The 19,644-nt window shown below is 41.5% G+C and overlaps 1 protein-coding gene across 1 annotated transcript in view; it reads right to left on the bottom strand.

Annotated features, from left to right (window-relative positions):
• The window catches only part of pard6ga (par-6 family cell polarity regulator gamma a), a 56,145-nt gene that overhangs the window by 6,105 nt on the left and 30,396 nt on the right, over positions 1–19,644 (bottom strand). The gene's annotated exons all lie outside the window — the stretch shown is intronic.

The following is a 19,644-nucleotide window of genomic DNA, read 5'->3' as shown; positions in this document are numbered from 1 at the left end:
AGGAAATAAACTGCATGAAACAAATAAAAAACAGCAGCCCCTTGCAAAAGATGGTTTTTGGGAAAATAAAATTATAGCGGTTGTGAAACTGGGCCATAAGAGCATCCCTCCCAGTTGCTTAGACAGCTGCTTTCTATAGCCCTGCCTGCCAGGCGAAATAGCAGTGCACAGCCAGATAAGACTGTATAAACAAGCACATTCCGTGTTGCTGCAGACGGGCAGGCTCTTTCCCGAGCTCAGCCAGGTCTGGCTCCAGTACCTGCTCCTCCGGGGAGCAGGGCGGCAGTAGCTGACAGTTCTGGGAAGGACTTCAAAGGGCGGAATGATTTCCACCAGGGAGAGCAGCACTTCAGGCAGCTTGGAAATCCTGCCAGAGGCTTATTAAACCAGGAAGCGTTGTTGTCAGACCGGGGTGGTGCTGGTGGTGGTGGTGTGATGGTGTGTGTGTGTCGCGGGGGGTTGCTTGGAGAGGAGTGCGAAGAATAGGCACTCTGAGGAATCCCCCCATCAAGATTCTGGATACTCTCAAGAGCCACAGGGGCTTTATGCCACTGCAGCTGTGCCACACATTTTAAAAATGCAGACTGCTGGTGTTGGCCGCAGATAATTAATCACCACACAACCCTCTGTTTACATTTTTCTAAATTTCACCCTTCAGGTTCATTTGATTGGGTCAAATGACAGATGCCTGAAGCTCTCCAAGCCAAAGACATTTGGGGAAAAAGTGTGAAATGTACGGTCTTATTTTTTGAACTTTTTTGCTTTTGAGAACATATTTTTACACCTCCATCAAATTTGGAAGGACCTGTGCTCTTCCAGTGTGAGCCCTGTACCAGCTTTGGGGTGTGAAGTGATGTGAAAGAAGACTATTGGTATTCTTCTGTCAGTCTCCTGCCACTCATGTGGCGCTGCAAATTCACACGCACCCAGCAAGCCTCAGCAGTCAAGCTGGGAAAGACCCCCAGTAGTGTTATCTAATGGGATGGCCCAGAGTAAAGCTGGAAGTGGCTTAGTCTGAGCCCCAGACGAGCAGCTCTTTTGGCTCTCAAAATCATTTGATGATAATAATAATAATAATAATAATAATAATAATAATAATAATTGCTTACACTTATATAGCGCTTTTCTGGACACTCCACTCAAAGCGCTTTACAGGTAATGGGGAATCCCCTCCACCACCACCAATGTGTAGCTCCACCTGGATGATGCGACGGCAGCCATAGTGCGCCAGAACGCTCACCACACATCAGCTATCAGTGGGGAGGAGAGCAGAGTAATGAAGCCAATTCATAGATGGGGATTATTAGGAGGCCATGACTGGTAAGGGCCAATGGGAAATTTGGCCAGGACACTGGGGTTACACCCCTCCTCTTTTCGAGAAACGCCCTGGGATTTTTAATGACCACAGAGAGTCAGGACCTCGGTTTATGTCTCATCCAAAAAAAAAGTATAATTTGCAGGATTACTCAACTGAGCAGCACAAGTAATTTAATATTTTCTCTGCGTTTTACCTGAGCCCGATTTTAATAAGTGGAAAAAATGAAAATTGCAATCAACTTGTTTCTGGGTTCCCTCACTGACTTCGACTGCTTCTACTTCATCACCAGTTCTTCGGTTCTTTTAACAATACTGTTCTACTGCTGAATCAAACTACTGCACTGATATGGCCCTTAAAATGGATTTTCAAAGTAAGAGTGTGTCCTTTGTGAATCAATGTCCTTTTATCTCTGAGAACCGCAAAGCTAGGCTTGTGCACTGGAATTTGAATAGCAAGTGCAAGATCAGCACAGATTTTAATTTGTCAAAATAAGTCATTATTTTAAAAATGTGATTTGAAAAGCATGCATGTTGCCAATGATCCTTTTAAATATTGGTTTGAGTCACAATCTTACACTTGTGGGGGGACACTTTCTGAGGCAAGTTAAAAGACTGCAAACTACAAACACCCTGCTCTAGGGAGACCTCTTGCGTCACACTTATCTCAGGTCTGGGGCTGAGCATAGCCTTGCAGGACCTGGTGGAGCTCAGATCAAGTATCTTGAGGAGGAGAGACATAACAAAACAAACACAACAAGCACAATAAACCAGGCTACCAGCAGTCTGTGAAAAACAAACACATTCACTCTCTCTTGACCTCTCGGATTCAGGTAAATCCTTCAAGAGAGGAGCCAAACAAGTGACCACAGGCTATGCAACAAGTGGCCGTGGGACCAGACTTTGAATTTCAGAGAAGATTTGAAATGAAATCCTGCTCCACACTACACACGCAGCAACGTTTATGGCAGACATTGAGTTAGAACAGGGCGGGGAACTGCAAGCTTAAAACAACGCCCTGAAGCAAATATTAAAAACAGACCAGCAGGTGTTGAATTTGGAAAGACACGGTCTCAAAACAAAACTTTCTTCCCAGTTTGACTTGGAGATTTCAGTTACCACAAAGTCTAAGCTGCTCACCGAATATTAAAGTTAAAGTTTGAGAAAGAAAGAACACCGTACAATATACTTTTAGAGGCAAGGGCATGGGAAAGAGGATCAAGCCCTGCATGTTTAAGGTGCTTTGCAGCTTTGTGACAGTTTCCAGTTTTCCAGAATGATTCTTCTTGACCTTGTTCATTGGACCCTTTACAGCATCATTTCCCATGATGCACACACTCAAACATACAGGACTTGATCTCCGATTCACTGGCTTGTGCGAACAGTTGAATTGGTGTCCACACTGAACACACTTTTCTTCGTTTACCTATTCTATCAATAGGTCAGTGGAGTTGCTATGGATACGATGTCGGCACCCAGGTATGCCAATATCTTTGTCATCTGGCTGGAAGGATGCTGCTCTCCTACAGTGGCTTTGTCTTCAACCTCTGCAAGTGATACACTGATGACTGCGTCAGTGCTGCCAACAGTTCCAAACAGAACATCCTGCATCATTTCACTAATGCCAATCTCTAATACTCACTGTTAACGTATCCTCCCATTATTCTGCCTTTCCTAGTAATAAGCCTCTCTATCGACCGACCAGGACTGTCAAATGTCTGCTTTACGAACCCAGAACTTTGTCTGTTATGCAGACACGACACAGACCTCCATAACCAGCCCTTCTAATGCGCTCATGCTTCATCGACAGGGGATACCCTATGCGCTGCACGGACAGGGCCCTCAGCTCAGCAGGAAACAGCCCTCACAGCGCCAACCTGATGAGGAACTCCCAGTACCAGAACTGAATTCCACTGCTGCTTCCCTTCCACCCTTTCTTTCCCAGGATCACCCAAGATAACTTCTCCATTTCCCAGGATGGCTCCTCAGCTGGAATCGTGATATCTCAATCATAGACTAACTGCTTTTTTAATCCTCTCCATTTATTTACAACTTTCATCTTTTCATACCTTTTCCCCAGATCCCCTTTGTTTGCACACTCTCCGTCTTACACACTCGAAAAGTTGGTTTATCTTTCTACTTTTCTTTTAACCCCTACTTGTTCTTTTTCGGCCAACACACACCGATGGACCTCCCCACTCAAAACTACCTTAACCAATTCAGTCATACACAGCAAACCTGCTTCACAAAATGGACAACTGTTCTGTTTAATAGGGCAGACTTTTCCTTGCAAGCATTTATAAGGTTTAAAATCATTTAAGTAACAGAACTCACAATTGTCCAGTATGGATTGTCAAGGAAAATGCTTTTGAAGGAGAAAAAGAAAACACTGAGCACTTAGGAAGGGATTTTAAAAAGTCATTTAGAAAGTACCTGAAACACTTCAAAGCCGACCACCAGAGTTATTATTAGCTAAAACCATAGCAGCATGATTATTTTTATTGAATCCAGACTCAGAGCCTTACTTTGTGCAGGAATTTATGCCACAAGTGCACAAGAACCTGATGAGAAACACATTGGAAGTTTCCTTGAAGTTTCATTGCAGTTGTGTGCTGCTTTTGTAGCCCTGTTGGTCTAACGCATGTGCGCGAGGACTGGCAGCCTCAAATGTGCTTACAATCTTACGGAGAATAATAACATCTGCAAACAAAATGATTTGGTTTGAAGCCATGCACCCTCACGCCTGACCATTTCGACCGTCTCGCTTTAAGGCTGCGGAGTGGGGAATGGCTGTCTCCAGACGAGAGCAGGCCACGCGCCATTTAACACAGACTAGCGTTCTGTTCCAACAGGAGAAATGTGCTGCTCCTTCAGAGTTCCCACCTGCACTTCATTTTTAATCATGAGAGCCCCCACCCTGGATTTCTGATTCGCACCTGAATAACTCTTGACACAGTAATCCCCACATACCCTGGGAAAGCATGTAAACTCGCTGATCAAAGGGCAAGCGGACACTTCCCAGACCAGATGAATGGAATGCTGTAATGGGGCAGAGGCCTCAGGAACATGCTGCTGGTGAAATGAAAAGGCCAATGCGGTGCACAGTTCACCCCAATCTGGGGCCCCAGGCCCATTCTCACTCCATAAGTCAGTCATACACGTGTTTCTGTTTTACACATGGGTACCCAATGAGGCTGAAAATGCAGTGAAGGGAGATGAAGGAGGAACAGGGAAGATGATAAATAGGTGAAAAAAAGTAGGTTAAAAAATTCTATTTAAATTAACATTGATATAAAAAGAATAAAGCCTTTTGGCTGGCTCAGAGACTGGGGGACAACAAAAACTCTGCCTCGGTCAGCCGTGACAAAACTAGACCAACACCCAGGGGCTGCTGTCTTCCCAGCGAGCAGTCGGGCTCGGCCGTCGTGAGGGTCCGGGTAAAGGCAATGCTGTGCTTTCGAGACCCCCTCTTCCCACCTGCTTGGGCGGGAATGGAGAGCCCAGCCAGGGAGGGGGCTCCCCTCGTCCTGCACCCTGACAGGACCCGGGCAGTCACCTTGGCTCCTGTCCAGCTGGCCGGGCTCCGATTCGGGGACGGGGGGAATTCCACAGCAGGGTGAGCCCTGGGAATCGGAGCGGAGCGGCTGAGGAATGTCAGGGAGTGCTGGCACCACTGCCCGGCCTTGCCAAGCAAACGGCACGGAAAAACAGGGACTGTTCTGGGCACCCAGGTTCATTTTAGCAACTCTTGATGCAAGATGTCCATAACGTCCTTAAAATGTGGGTGAATTTTTAGTCTGCTGTACTTGAAATAAACAGAAGCACTGGACTAACAAGGACCGTTTGCAGCACAAGCGAGGTTTATTGGTGGAATTAATAGGGTACAAATTTAAAACAACAAGATGGTTAATGGGTCTGTTAGGTACAGTAGGTCTGCAAAAGCAAAGCTGCTCACTGTTGCAAAGAAGGTTTTTTGAAAAATTGGCCACATTAACATACACTCACTGCACAGGCCACCCACATATTCAGGTAGTCATAAATTTGACATCTTATTTTTTGGTCAATTAATGAATTTCAAAATGACTGCAGGAATAACTGAAATTGCCATAAGTTTTTAAAAAATAATCTAACATTTATTCAATTTCACTGAAATTCATTTACTTTGTTTTCATACTGAGCCCTATTTTGCGAATCTTGCAGATTTAAAAAACAACCATTAGGAAGAACACATTAGGCAGGTACTCAGTGCAAAACAAGGACTATACTTCATGAAAAGAAGTCAGAGCTTTTAAAAACGGCTGATTGCAACTGATCAAGCAAACAGAAAATTAAGATAACTCCAGACACTACATGCTGTCACATTCATAGAGCACAATTGGATAAGCAGGTCCCATGTAGAAATTAAAGGGCAATATCCATGTAGTAAAGAGTTAGCTCACAATTTACACAATGACATTTAATTTCCAGGGCAACTTTAAAATCTGTTCTGTCTCTGTGTCTGTGGTTATGGGGTAGTTGTTGAAATTGGAATATCCATTTTTCTTCTTATCATTAACATGTCTGAAACAAATTGGTAACACTGAAAAGTAAAAAAAAAAAAATTCCAGACTGCAAAACTGAATTTTGTTGTTTAGTCTTTGAGATCAGTTTATTGGTTTGATTTTGTATTGGTTGTGACCATTGAAACAAAACAAGAAAGCTGCTTCGCTTTGATTTCACAATTAAAAAAAACTGCAATGCAACAACGTTCCAGTGCAACAGAAAACACTTTCTGAAGCAGAGCTGAAAATACAAACCATTTACTTTTGTTTCTGAAGAGAGGTTCTGCTAAATTTGTAATGCGTAAATATACAGGGAAGATACCAGCATTGATTAGCAAAGCTAATTAGAAGCTGGACATTTGTGAGCACCACAAAAGCTTTGCATTGACTGATCAAAGCAGTTTTTTACTGAAAATTTTCAAAGCACTTTTGCAATTTTACATAATGGTGATCAGAAGATAATTTGAGTAAACGTCAACCAGAAGGAAATGCATGATAAAATTTCAAAATTATACTTTGCTTTATGAATTACACAAATTGGTAGAGCTTTGTGTTGGCCTTGAAAAAATCCTAGCAAATTAAATGAAGGACCAGGGCTCGTAATTGCACCAGCACAACTGCTGGATAATTAAAAAGCACTTGTTTTTTATGTTACTTATTTTGAGGATAGCATATCAGCCTTTAAAAACAAAGGGGATAAGGGATTTCAATTGTATCATTATTTTAATGTTATTTTAAGTGTTAGCAGACAAACACCATTATCACTGTACACACAGAATATTTGTCATTTTTTTAAATTTGCAGTCTTGTTTACTCTTCACAGCAGTTTAAATCCCAGTAAATAATGCAGAGATGCCTATGCATGTTTTGCTGAACAGAAGACTGCTCACAAAATCTTTGGAGGGATGGAGTCTTCTTTGCTTAAAAGTGAAACTGGTAACTGATTAGGCAGAGCAAATCCTTAAGCACCGGACAGTCAAAATTTCACACTGCTCCCTCAAAAACCACTCCTTTCTCCCGCTCATCTCTTGAAATGACAGATTCCTTTCCAAAGCTCACCTTTTAAAGAAACCAAGACCCTGTAATCCTTCCAGAGTGCAGGTTCAAAGGAAACTAAAGCAATTCAAGCCTAAGCAAGAGACTGAAACGGTTCTTAAAACATCCCAGCTACTAATGTTTTAATCCCCCCTGCACAGACACATTCACTACTTTACACAGTACATGACAGCCACTCCATGCCAGAAGCTATTTTGACTACATTACCCTTATGTTACAAACAGAAAGAATTGTAGGAAACGACAGATGAAGAGAAAGCTAAGACGGTGTTTAATTTTAGCTTCAGAGATGTGTTTGAAGTGTTAGATTAAATCACACATTTCTTTAACCCCTGTCAGCAATATTCTAAACAGAATGAGTCAGATCCAAAATGTGTCATACATACACAGAAGCTACAGTATCTCAGTTCCTATGAATCATGACATTCAGACCCCCATTAATAATTAAGACTACAACTCTGAAGACCTGTGTTTTTATCGTAATTTGAAAAATGCCACTCAGATGTACAGTGCATCTGGTCCAAGATAAAACTCAGACCTCCCCATATTTCACAATACTTCCCCTTGAAAGTGGATTGTGGCCCTCTGGTGAGACTCTACACTTCACTGTCCACAGTGAGGAGGTGGGGAAGAACACTTCAAAATTATGATTTAATTATTAATTATAATAATTAATTATAATCTCGAGTTAATTCCTGTATGCTGAGTTCTGTTGCTTCACTAATCACAAAGGGCAAAATCACTTACTTTCTGCAAATGAGGAAATTCCAATTAATCCAGGTAAACGCTAGGGTGTGTAAAGGACACTGTCGTGAAACATTACCAACGATTCCCAAGCACAGAATTTCATTACACATTGCAAAGCTGATGCCCATCCTGCAGGGGGCGCTGTGGCACGTCAGTGGAGTTAATGACCTTCTCGGAAAACAAAAACAATTTCTGTTCGCAACACGGCATAACTCGGTGAGCAGTAAATCCCCAGCTTTGGATTTATCAGCGGCAGCAAAATACACAAATGAGAACATTAAAAAATGCCCTGCTGCGCATCAGTGAAGTGTCATTGATGCCAAACCGCTAATGAGGTGAAGGGCCTGCAGGAGGATGGAGCACAAGAGAACCGGGCCTGGACATGATTATGAGATCAAGAAAAGTTATCATCTCTTTAAACTCTTGAAACGTTCAGCCACCTTCAATACGCCTGTTTCATTAACCTTTACGCAATATTACTCCAAGGAGGCAAAACAAGCAGACTGAGGTGTTTTAGACGTAGTGCACAAGTGCTGTGATTAACAGTCTTTTCCACCTTTCAAAGAAAAGCGCTGTGCTCGGAGATACCACGGGCAGCGCTTAGCAATGGCTTTCACCCTTCCCACTAAAGACGTAAAGCAGAAGCCGTCCAACTCTTTTTCAAATGTTTCTCTTTGTGCTCACTCAGCACTGCCTTCCCCTGCCCCTCTGTTATTACTACCGCGGATAGACGATGCACATCTGGGAAAAGTTAAAGAGCTGCATAGCTGGGTGGTAAGTTTTCTTCCCCTAAGGATTACATTTTCCCTCCTTTCTTTTTTAACCTATAGAGTTTTTGCAACAGATCCCGGTGATTCCGTTACATTGACATTACATTATGGCTACATTACAGGCCCAAAACACTGTCCTCTTGTGCCCTACTAACACTGGCCTTCCTCAGTAACCTCAGAAGTCCATTGCTGTGGAAGAAAGAAGAACTAAATTCAGGCCCAGGAAGAGGATTCTTCTTATTTGACCATGGTTCTATCAGGTGGACACATTTTCAGAATCAGCAGAGAAAGTGTCAAAACAGGCCACAAATGGAAACTATGCAGAAGTGTATATAAAATAGAGAACTGGAGACTTTACACAAACGTTTGCGGGTGTCTGGAACCAGGCTACCCAGTTGATAACCTTTTTATAAAGTTGATAAACTTTCTGCCTTCTTTTGAGACGCAGCTGGATGAGACAGACTGAGACTGTTTGATCAATTAGCTACTACAAAATGTGCTGGAGGGGCCTCCTTTCATTTCTAATTTTTCCCTTGCTCTTACATATAGTTGTATGTTTCTAAAAAAAAGCATTACCAGTAACTGCCCAAAAACTAATGATAAAATCCAAGAACGTAAGTAACATTTTTCAAATCTGAAGCAAATACAAGGCAACAGGACTGTAAACGTGTCATTAGCACAATTTGAGTGTATTTCTGTTCTTCTCACCTGTGATTAAGTTCTTATTTGCATATGACACCTACTGTTAATTGTAGATTATTTGATCTGTAGGCCTCACTGTGTTTGAAAGAGTTGATCTTTGTCAAGTACAGAGGAGTGGCTCTGCAAGCAAATGCCCCTGTTGATCCTGCAAGTTTAGACGGGTCTTGTGAACATATTTGATGGAAGTGATGCCCTTCATCTAACCTCACGGGTTACTGAACACAAAACTAAATAAAAAAACATAACCTGTAATCTTCAACCAAGACGATTTACTTTTAAAAAAAAAGTCAGCATCATCCAGATTAACTCCTGGACAAGAGATCTTATTGCTAGAACCCTATATGGAATGCAGCACCAACATTGGGCACTTACATTCAGAGACACAAATGATGTTCTTTCCATTTCATGTTTTACAAGGTGCAGCTCTAATACAACATTTGCTTTGAAAACACACACACGGGTGGACTGAGACAAAACATTTCTTCTGCTTAGATTAAGAGCATGTGTGCATGCAGACTGTAACAGTGCTATGCAATAAAAGGCTTACCTTGAAGTCCATAAGTAAGAAAATTGCACTGATCCTGCAGTGGCACTTTAAAAAAAAAATCTCTGTCCTGATAAACCATTTAAATATTGGTGATCACTTAACAAGTTGGCTGAAGTCAGTTATATCAGTGCGACAGACATAAACAAGAACATTCCTACCTTTAAGAACTGAAAGGGAACAGCACCTGAAGACCAGATGAGATTTATGGGGCACTGTTTGTGTTCTTCTGCACAGGTGGCTGAACTCATATTAGTAAAGAAGGTACAGGGTCCCTTCACTTAGTAATTCACTCAACTTCAGCTCCTAAACTAGTAAATAGGTGCCTTTTTGTTCGGTGACTTTGTTCCAGTAAAGGGTTGTATTCTAGTGCTGGTGAAAAACATTTTTTCTACAGTACTGCTTTACAAAACATTCTTGCCAGGGAATTACAAGCCAAGAGCCTTATATTAATAGCATAAAATATGACATATGCATAAGAATGTCTTCCTTTCCTGCAGAACATTTAACATTAAGCCTGGAAACTGGCCTAAAACACATGGCCTAAGAATATTACAGCATTACAAGTATTTATTTTTTCTGCATTTGCGACATTGGCAATTGATATAAAAGATCACAAGAAGAAACACAGGAATAATTGCTGTAGAAAATGCAGAACTGTCCAGGAAGGTCCTCTTCTTTAGGGAAAGACTATGTGACATGACTAAAGGAGGCAAGGTGACAGTCCATTTGGAAAGGCCTGATGGACAAGAGGCTCTTGCACAAGCTGTATCAGTGAAGCACAAAAACAAATCACTGTACGTTAATGTGCTGTGTTGAAGTCTAGCTATACGATATAAGATAAGAAACATGAGGCCTTCAGGCTTTTAGAAATTACAAGAGCCTGCTGTTTATAAAACCTCAACAGGCTCAATCTGCTGCTCAACAGAAGTCCAGTGAATCTGTAGACAATATAGTACTTAAATTAATTTGGGCATCGCTGGTTTTCTTTTTAACGCCCCCAGATCCAAACGTCCCATTGTTAATCTGCTTCTCACCATGACCCTCATGCCTCGAGCAACCAAGGGGCAGACATGACTCCTTGCCAGACCTGCCTCTTTTCATACTGAGAGGCCCCCTGCGATACCTGTACTCTGGCACCCGAGGAATCACGGCCAGGCAGCCCATGACCCAGCCGCGACCTTAACAGACCGTCTCGAACTGGAGTTCCAGCCAGCACTTCCTTTACTGCTTCAGCTGCTGCTTTGAAAAAACTACACCTCACAGATGTTGATACTTGTCTTACTATAAGACATCCTGAATGATTTAAATGAGTTTTGACTTGCACATCTGGTTAAAAACCATAGGCCTTTTCTGGGCACAGGAAAATGAGTCCAATACTAGCACCTTCCTTGCATTCCTCAAGACTGAAAGCAGGCTTCTCCAAGTGTAGTGCAATGAACCAGAGACTTGACTGCTAAATGCTTTCCACACCTTGCCTTTGCCTGTCCTTTGTTTTTCTGATGCTCTGCAGGCAACATGCATGGTTACTGCAGACAACTTCTTGCAGATGTAAAATACCAGTGGGGAAAAAAAATCCCAACAAATGTCTTTCTATCACGCAAAAAACTGCCTTGTATTAAAGAATAAGATCACTTTATTAACCATATACCATTTCTTGTATTAGGAATTTGTCTTTTCGCATACCCCAGCTTGCTCTCCATGAAACACACAGGCAAACGGACAGGGAGAGAGAAGCTTGGGGTCAGAGCGCAGGGTCAGCCATTTATACTGCACCCCTGGAGCAGCTGGGGGTTAACGGAGTAGGATTCCTCTGCCGGCTGCAGGATTTGAACCAGCAACCTTCTAGCCAAAGGCGCAGATCCTTGGCCACAGAGCCACCATTCTGCCCCCAGAGTGAACTAAAATATGGTCTGTGCATGTTACTCTTGTAATAGGGTCAACTTCAGAGGTTACAAGTGGAACCAACGTGGAAGAGCTTTTATAACCAAAAGCAGGAGGCACTTCTTCAACCAAAAAGGTCATGGGTATGTGGAACAAGCTACTCAGTCAGGTTGTTGAAGATGATACCAAAGCTTCTTCTGAGAAACAGCTGTATGAGATCTTAAGATCCATTACCTTCTAAGTACCAAACAGGCCAGATGGGTCAGATGGTCTCCGCTTGTCTGTAACAGTTCGAATAACACTGATTCACTCTTGCTGAGCAAGAACTGTCCCATTCTTATTCAGTGATGAGGTAACTAAGGATGGTAGCAGTGGAGCAAAGTCTAAAGTTTATGGAAACAATTTCTGTCTGCTTATGTGGAAGAAAAGGCTTACATAATTATTGGTAAGAGCTTCACTGACGATGACCCAAAACACAAGGCCAGTGCAACCAACTCAAATTCTAGATTTAAACCCCAATGAACACAAATTTTAAATGCTGAAAAAAAAATAAAACGTCCCACGAATAAACAAGAAGTCAAGGGGAAAGAGCAAAAAATCTCAGATGATTTCAACAAGCCTTGTGAACTCAGTGAGTCGGTTGCAGGTTTTCTGTGTTTATAGGCTCAAAGGGACATATAACCCAGCACTGACTTTCCCTCTGTGAAATTTACTTAAAATTAAGGTGTCCTCAGGACCCAAGAGCCAAGAGGCAGCAGAGATGACTGCTGTGTTCCCGAGATGCCCTGAACTAAATCTTAAAAAGACTAAACCTCCAGCGACATCCACCCCTCCACAAGGAGGTTAGGTAAGGCTGGCACAAGGACTCTGCTTCTAAATACTTTGGCTGTCAGGTCTTTAAAAAAAAACCTACATCTGTTGTATCTCACAGCTTTACGTGTAATTAATGATGTACTGTCCCCAGATTGAGTCTAGATATAGCCCAACCCCCTCCTGACTCCACCAGGCACAGTCTCTTCATGCTGACTGTAACTAGGCCTGCAAATCATCTCACTCTGACTGGACCCTGGGCAACAGGCAGAGACATGGACAGCAGTACAGATTTTGATAGCAGATATAAGATAAAAGCCTACACTCGCTGAAGGACATTTAACTATGATAATCATTTTATTTACCTGTGCGTGGGAAGAAACTCAAACATGGCTGTCATGCCATGATGATTGTTCACCTTTGTTTATTATTGTATATGGGACCATGTAATTTTCTCTGTTTTTCCTAAAAAAACAATAAACAAATTGAGCATAAAGGGCTGAACTATAGCAAACACATACTACAAAGAAAAGAAGAAAGCACAGCAAGTTACCTCAGTAAACCTAAGAGTAAAATTCCATATACATGAGATGCTATAGAGAAAAAAAGTTTTCAAATGATCAATTTTTGCAGTTTCTCTAATTGATTCGGGCTATCAGCTGCACATGAGAAGGCTCTGTTGCCCATGGTGTGGAGGCTGTTCTCCAACAGCAGGTTTAAGATAAAGTACTGGACTACAATCATGTAATAAGCCCCCAAAATAACCTGGAGACTACTGAGCACCGTATGCATAAGAAGAAAAACTTTGAAGCCCACTCTAAATTCACAGGGAGCCAGTGTAATTTATAGATGAAGGGAGTTGTGCTCATGCAGAGTAGACTCAGCACGTGCAGCAAACGAACCCCCATAATAATCAAGGCATGTTTTTAGCAAACGCATGATGTGATAATAAAAAGCCTCATACAGGAGTAGGAGTCATACCATTTGTGGTTAAAATGGAACAATGTTAGACAGTGAAACAAAAAACAAGGAATGTCAGAAATTTCTGAATTCGTAAATTATCCAGTACGGGTAAACACTATTCTGATTCTATATCTGATCGTTAGAGGGGAAAAGTGGCAAGAGTTGGTTTTTTATCTGCTGGGTGCTGAAGCTTAAATAGATTATTAATAGATTATAAAATAGAGTATTAACTGACGTCTCAACAGTCTCTGATTCCCTGTAATGTAATTTCCTTGTTTAAATAAAGATCTTCTCTTGGCTGATTACCAAGAGCCACACGGCAGAGAAAATAAGTGTTAGTTGTTCACTTCTGCTTCGCATTAGAATCATTTTAAAGTCCATTTTCCTCTTATGATTGCACATCTCATCTATAAGGAAACCAGACAGAATTATTAAAAATTCACAGAGGGAAAAGGTCAACCCAGTCAACTCCCTGGGACGAACTGTGAAACCTTCATGAGAAAACAGTGATTGGCTTCTGACAGCACCTACGTTCTCCACCTTTCTTGTCATCATTACTGGCCAGATCTCCAGTTACTCCTCAGGAACACAAACAGTTGCATTGTATGTTCATGTCTAGATATTGCACACAAGGAAGAGAACATCTGGAAAACTACTGAAGACCTAAGACTTCAGATTTTTTGTAATATGAGGAATGCATTCAAAGCACTGTGTTCCCTTCACAGTGAAGAAAACCACATGACAATTAGATTTAATCCTACAGTTATTCAGAAGTTTTAATTAATCAATGTTATGTCATATGGTTTGGAAAATAAGTTGGCATGCTTTTTAGACATGCATTATTCCACATATTCAATCCTGAAATAACTGCTAATTACAGTAAATAAGGTCTGCTCATTTTGAATTTTAACATCGATTAACATTAACACCTAAAATGATTTACAATGTTTTTTCCTATGAAGAGAAGATATTTTCGAAAGAAAATTATAACTTTTAAATCTCGTCTACAAATTCTTTTACCACATTTTCTCCAGATTGTTCAACAGTGTGGTTGGCAATCCAAAGGGTCATAAAAAGGTGTGCAGTTTTAGATGTTCATTACTCCACAGACCCCTACTGTTGACTTTAAAACCTGCATTATTCTTTTGTTCTTCACAGAAATACACAAAGCCTTCCACTTGGTTTTTATCTCATCTTGATACTGACCTACCTAAACAACTTTCATAATTTAATGGGAAAAGCACTTTCTATAATAGGTTACAAACAAGAGGCGGCCATATTGACCTTTCTTATTAACCCGTGTTCAACAAATACCAGTTCCAGAATAAGCTAAAGCAAACAGGCATTTTATATCCTGACTTGAAAGATTCAATTGTACAAGCACTGGGCAGGAACGTAGTTCCAGTGGTAAGACAATTAACTACTAAAGAAACTTGTCTTTTACAGTTTGGCCAGAGTTTGCGTGACCGGTATGACACTAACAGATCCTAGAAGGATAAAGGACCAGAAAGGTGAAGTGAGTAAAATACACACAAGGCCTGTCACTGAACCATGTAGAAAGGAAGTAATGATAAATGCAGTGCTGCCACCTAGCCTGCCTAGTAACTGTCAAAACCTTTCAACTCCAAAACTGGTGAAAACAGGTAATTAAAAAGGGCAGCATGGATTAAACTGTGAATTCCAGAAGCACTGATTTTGGGCCTCATCTGCCAGGGACTACAGAGGGGATTTCTTCGTGCCTTGAACCTCAGTGGAGAGTATTTCTGCTTTGTGCTCTATCACAGCTAAAGATAGCATCCTGTGAGAAACTGTGGAATTAAGAGAGGAAGCCTACTGCTGCATGATCAGACAAGTCGCTGAGCTCCCGTGCATGAAACACCCACACACTCTTTCACAACACAAAGGAACACCACCACTCTACACTGCCTAACCTTAAAATCACATGCCATCGCATGCTGTCCTGCTTTGTAGGGCTGGCGGGACTCCCCACTGACACACTCAAGGATTAAAACAGCCTGCCATAACAAATCAGCTCATACTTTCCATCCCTCTGATTATAAATTCAACCAAACGAAACTTTAAAGGAGTTTTTGTCAAAATATTGTTGAACTTCATTTTATAGGACATAGAACAGTAGCTCCAGGGTTTTCGTACAGCTAAACTGAAGACCATAAAGGTCTGTTGAAATGTACAATACTTCAAAAGTCATCTTCCAACTTGTATCTTTTTATAAAGGCAAAAACTACAATGGCATTTAGTGTTCATGAATGCTGGAGCTCAGATATGCCAGTCGAGCTCAAGAAGATGGAAGGCCAGTTTTTGTCTGATACATAGGCACTACTATGCCTCCCGTTCTTTTCTTAATGCTGTATCTAATAATTTGATTTTGAAACCATCTTTCATACATCTGTTCTCTGAAGAGCAAACACAGCCCCCCAGAAGGAACTCATTTTGGCCAGGCCTGCCTTGGATTTTGTTTCTAAACCTCTCATAGTCTTAATACGTCTGTGGTTTGGGGTCTAATTGTTCCACATGCTTGTTACTCTTTAAGTGGAATGTTCAGCCTACTCCTTACTCCTTTTGCCAAATCTTTTTTTTTTTTTAAAAAAACAAGGCTCCTCACTTAAAATTGCATACCCCTACATTTTTGTAAAGAGTAAGACAATTTCCTCCTGTAATGGTGGTTTAATGAAAAATTGCAAGATTCCACACTGCACGGAAAACCATCGTGATTTTTCATATTATCGCAGAGCAAAATGATGAACTTGAGTTGGTTTTGCCTCTGTTCTCTCCCAGAGAACTTCCCCGTAACCAGTAAAAGGCTCTACACAGTGGGTTCCCAGGCCAGGAGAGTGAGGCCAGGCCCACAGCGCTTGGAAACGACAGGAGAATCCCGGCTGGAAAAGTGTTTCAACCCTCATTCAAAAGGAGTTAGAAACTAGGGAGAAAAAAAAACTCCAATGTGCTGTGAAACGGCCAAATTCTAATTCTGCATGGCTGACCCTGGTGTTGATCAGTGAAGAATAAACAGACGCGCAGATTCCAAAGAACATTAGATCTGCATGGGCAGTTCCACAGCTGGGGGAGAGCGGGTCCCGGACTGTCTGAAAGGTCTGACCTACTTCTGTCTTTCAAGGAAAGTGAAACGGAGGATCCAGTTCAGTTTTGTTTTTCTCCTCTCTGCTCACTCTCTCCCAGGCAGAATATTATTTTCCTCTAGCATGTGAATAGACTATTTCAGATACTTATGTGGAATACTGCTATATTGCAACATGTCACTCATTTGATTTAACACACTGCTGGAAAATGTACCATTAAGATAAGATACTGCAAGTTTCTGGAGTGCATCAATCAATCCTTGCTTACTCTAGTTTGCCACAAAGCATATTTCTGAATTACACAGCAGTCGACAACAGCAGCACACCATGTGGACACAGACAAGAGGAAAACAACAACTCCCAGCAGGAGAAGATAAACTTCTCAATCAAATGTTTCATGTAAACACACACATGAAGTCTATACTAGATTATTTTACTGAAACACTCCATGTTTCCCTATAGAAATTCTCGGCAATGCCACCGAAATGCCAGGATGGATACCTATAAGAATTTGGTTCAAGAGTCTGACTGAGCCTGTAGTCACATATAGAATGAAAGTTACTGCATCTTTATGGTTGTATATTTAAAAAAGTGCTCTTGTGACCAAGAGTTCAAAAACATGAAACACTGCCATTCACTTGCATCTGCAAAGTGCTTGGTTTTGTAGGCCATGAATGACAGTGCTTCTAGCTTTTGTGGGCAAAATTAAAAACTGCAACAGGTAATTTAACAAGAGCTTCATGCACAATGACACAAACATGCTTTTGCCTGAGCTCAGCTCAGCTCGCAAAACCTTTAATATTTATCAGAACTAACACATACAGCAGCCCTAAATAAACAAAACATTTCAAGTGCTAACCATGAAAGGACAAATCAAGGGGAACGTAAGCATGTAAAAGTTTTCCAGGGAAACAACAGCAGGTAAGACAGCTGACTGCAAACAGAAAAAATAAAATGACAGTGCAATTACATTAAAATAAACACTCAACCAAATGAACAAATAATTACTTCCTATCCCGGGAATGCAGTCTTCAGGATTTCTTCTGTTGGCCTGCCACATAAACACTGAAACCACGCCCTGTATTCCTTACAAGTGTGCCAGTTCTAGAAAAATCACATGTTTTAAAATAAAAGGTAAAGTGGGCATTTTGGATCTTTTAATTTGCTCTCCAGGATAGGGGTATCAAACATGAAATCTGCACACTGCAGTGGTATCTATAAGGGGCAGGACAGGCAGACACTCTCATGTCCAGGGCAACTCGGTTAGAAGCGGCAGACCTGGCTTAACTCTACTAATCTCCCACATAAACAAACCCAAGATACAGTAAACACAGGAGGTCCCGGGGCGTTTTGATACCAAGTTAATTTAGGGTCATGCTTGCTTTAATGAAGCTCTCGCTCAGAAACAGAAACACAGCTCTCAACTCACTGGAGCACGCAAAGCTGACCGAGCAGAAAAAACAGTTTGACGTCACCCAGTCTACCACAGAGCTCTGTTCCCTTCCCCACGGGTGGGCTGCAGTGAAAAGCCCGAAACCCGGGTTTCGCTTAAGGGACGGCCACCCAGTCCCACAATCCTAAAACGCTTCTCAAAACATTGATTGATATTGTATTAACTCTCCCACACAGATTAAATGGAAAAACAAGACTGCATGCCTCCACTTGGGTGCTACCCAAATGGGTACCAGAGGTACCATAAAGGTGGCAGAGATGGTATTCAAAACGGCATGCTATATAGGGCAAGCATCCGATGTGCACGAATCTCATCTTCAGGCAATTTTTTTTACCAGAGAGACTCTCAAATACGGCTATGTCATACCACCTTCACCCCAGGGGGCTCAAGCAATCTGACATCAGACCTGACAACATCATGTCTAGTGCTGATATTAGTGGGGAAGAGCTGCTTGTAGTACAGAGAGAGCAACACATGGCAGTAACGGAGAAAACAAATGCTAATGTAGTTTTACAATTATCAGCACTTTCATGAAGTTGCTATGTTGCTGAAGTTGCTATGTTCATGAATGACAGGTGCTTCAGGTGAAAAAGGTAACTTGGGGGCAAACTAACCATTGTCTGCAGATCAGATTTAACAAGGCTTTCACACAAAATGCACTGTCCAAATCTAAAATTGTCTAATATTCAATTCAATGTACTGTATATGCATGCTGCTTCATACTACAGAGACCAAACATCAGTATTAAATCTTTTCATCCCTGGTGTTGATTTTGTTTCATGGCAACAATTCAAAGGAAATGGTGAAGTTATTTAAGCTATTTTATCCTAAAATCCCCTAAGGCACATACACACGACATAGTAAAGGGGATACAAGACTGCTTTCCATTTCTGGTTTAATTTGGGATCCTGGTTCTTTATATTATTACATTCGGACATAACAGACCAAAAATGTTTTCATCAACCTCTGTTTTTAGCAAACATCAAGTACTTTGGTCATCCTTTACAACCAAACACCTCATCGGCCCGGCCTCATTAGTAAACTGCATCAGATGTTCTGGACAGAGTTCTCCACCCTTCCTCACAAGCCACAGACTCCAGAAGAAGAAAAAAAGCAGAAAGAAGAACTTACAGGATCTGTTGTCAACGTGTCTCCTATTTTTGACATTGGACTTGTTTACGCCGCGGATCGAGTGAAGGATAAAGCCAAGATATTGGCGACAACTGTGGTGAAGTTTGAAGGCTTCTGTGTAATTAAAGTGTCTGAAAATAACTACAGGCAATGGCAGCAACGCTTAAAGTGAGCTGGATACTGGGTTCTCACGGTCAGATCCCAGATGTGAGCAGGCTTCCAGAGCCCAAGTGGGCCTCTGTTACAATGAATTTCATGGCACTCAAAGAAAAACACCACACTGCCCACCACAAAACCGCTTACTCTTGTATAGCAGTAAACAACTTTCTCAGCTCAACAGATTTCCAATGATGAGAGCTTAGAACAACTGGAATACCCTGGAATCTTCTAGAAAGGGAAAGAGAACAATACAGAGCTAAGCAAAGAGAGAAAATATGAATTAGTCTTTCTTTTTATTGTTAACATAGCTGTGTGTTTTTAGACACTGGACTGGAAAAGCTTTGTTTTTTTATTTTTTGTGAATTTTGTGAAGTGCCACTTTTTGTTACACCCACCCAATCTTAATCAGTTAGCTGTGTTTGTCATATCGGCTCGCAGCTCCTATGCTGCAACTGCACATGGGGAGGAGGAAG

Source organism: Atractosteus spatula, chromosome 12 (genome assembly GCF_055471065.1).
Source record: "Atractosteus spatula isolate fAtrSpa1 chromosome 12, fAtrSpa1.hap1, whole genome shotgun sequence".
In the NCBI taxonomy this organism is placed as follows: Eukaryota; Metazoa; Chordata; class Actinopteri; order Semionotiformes; family Lepisosteidae; genus Atractosteus; species Atractosteus spatula.
This window is presented reverse-complemented; position numbering and strand designations above follow the sequence as displayed.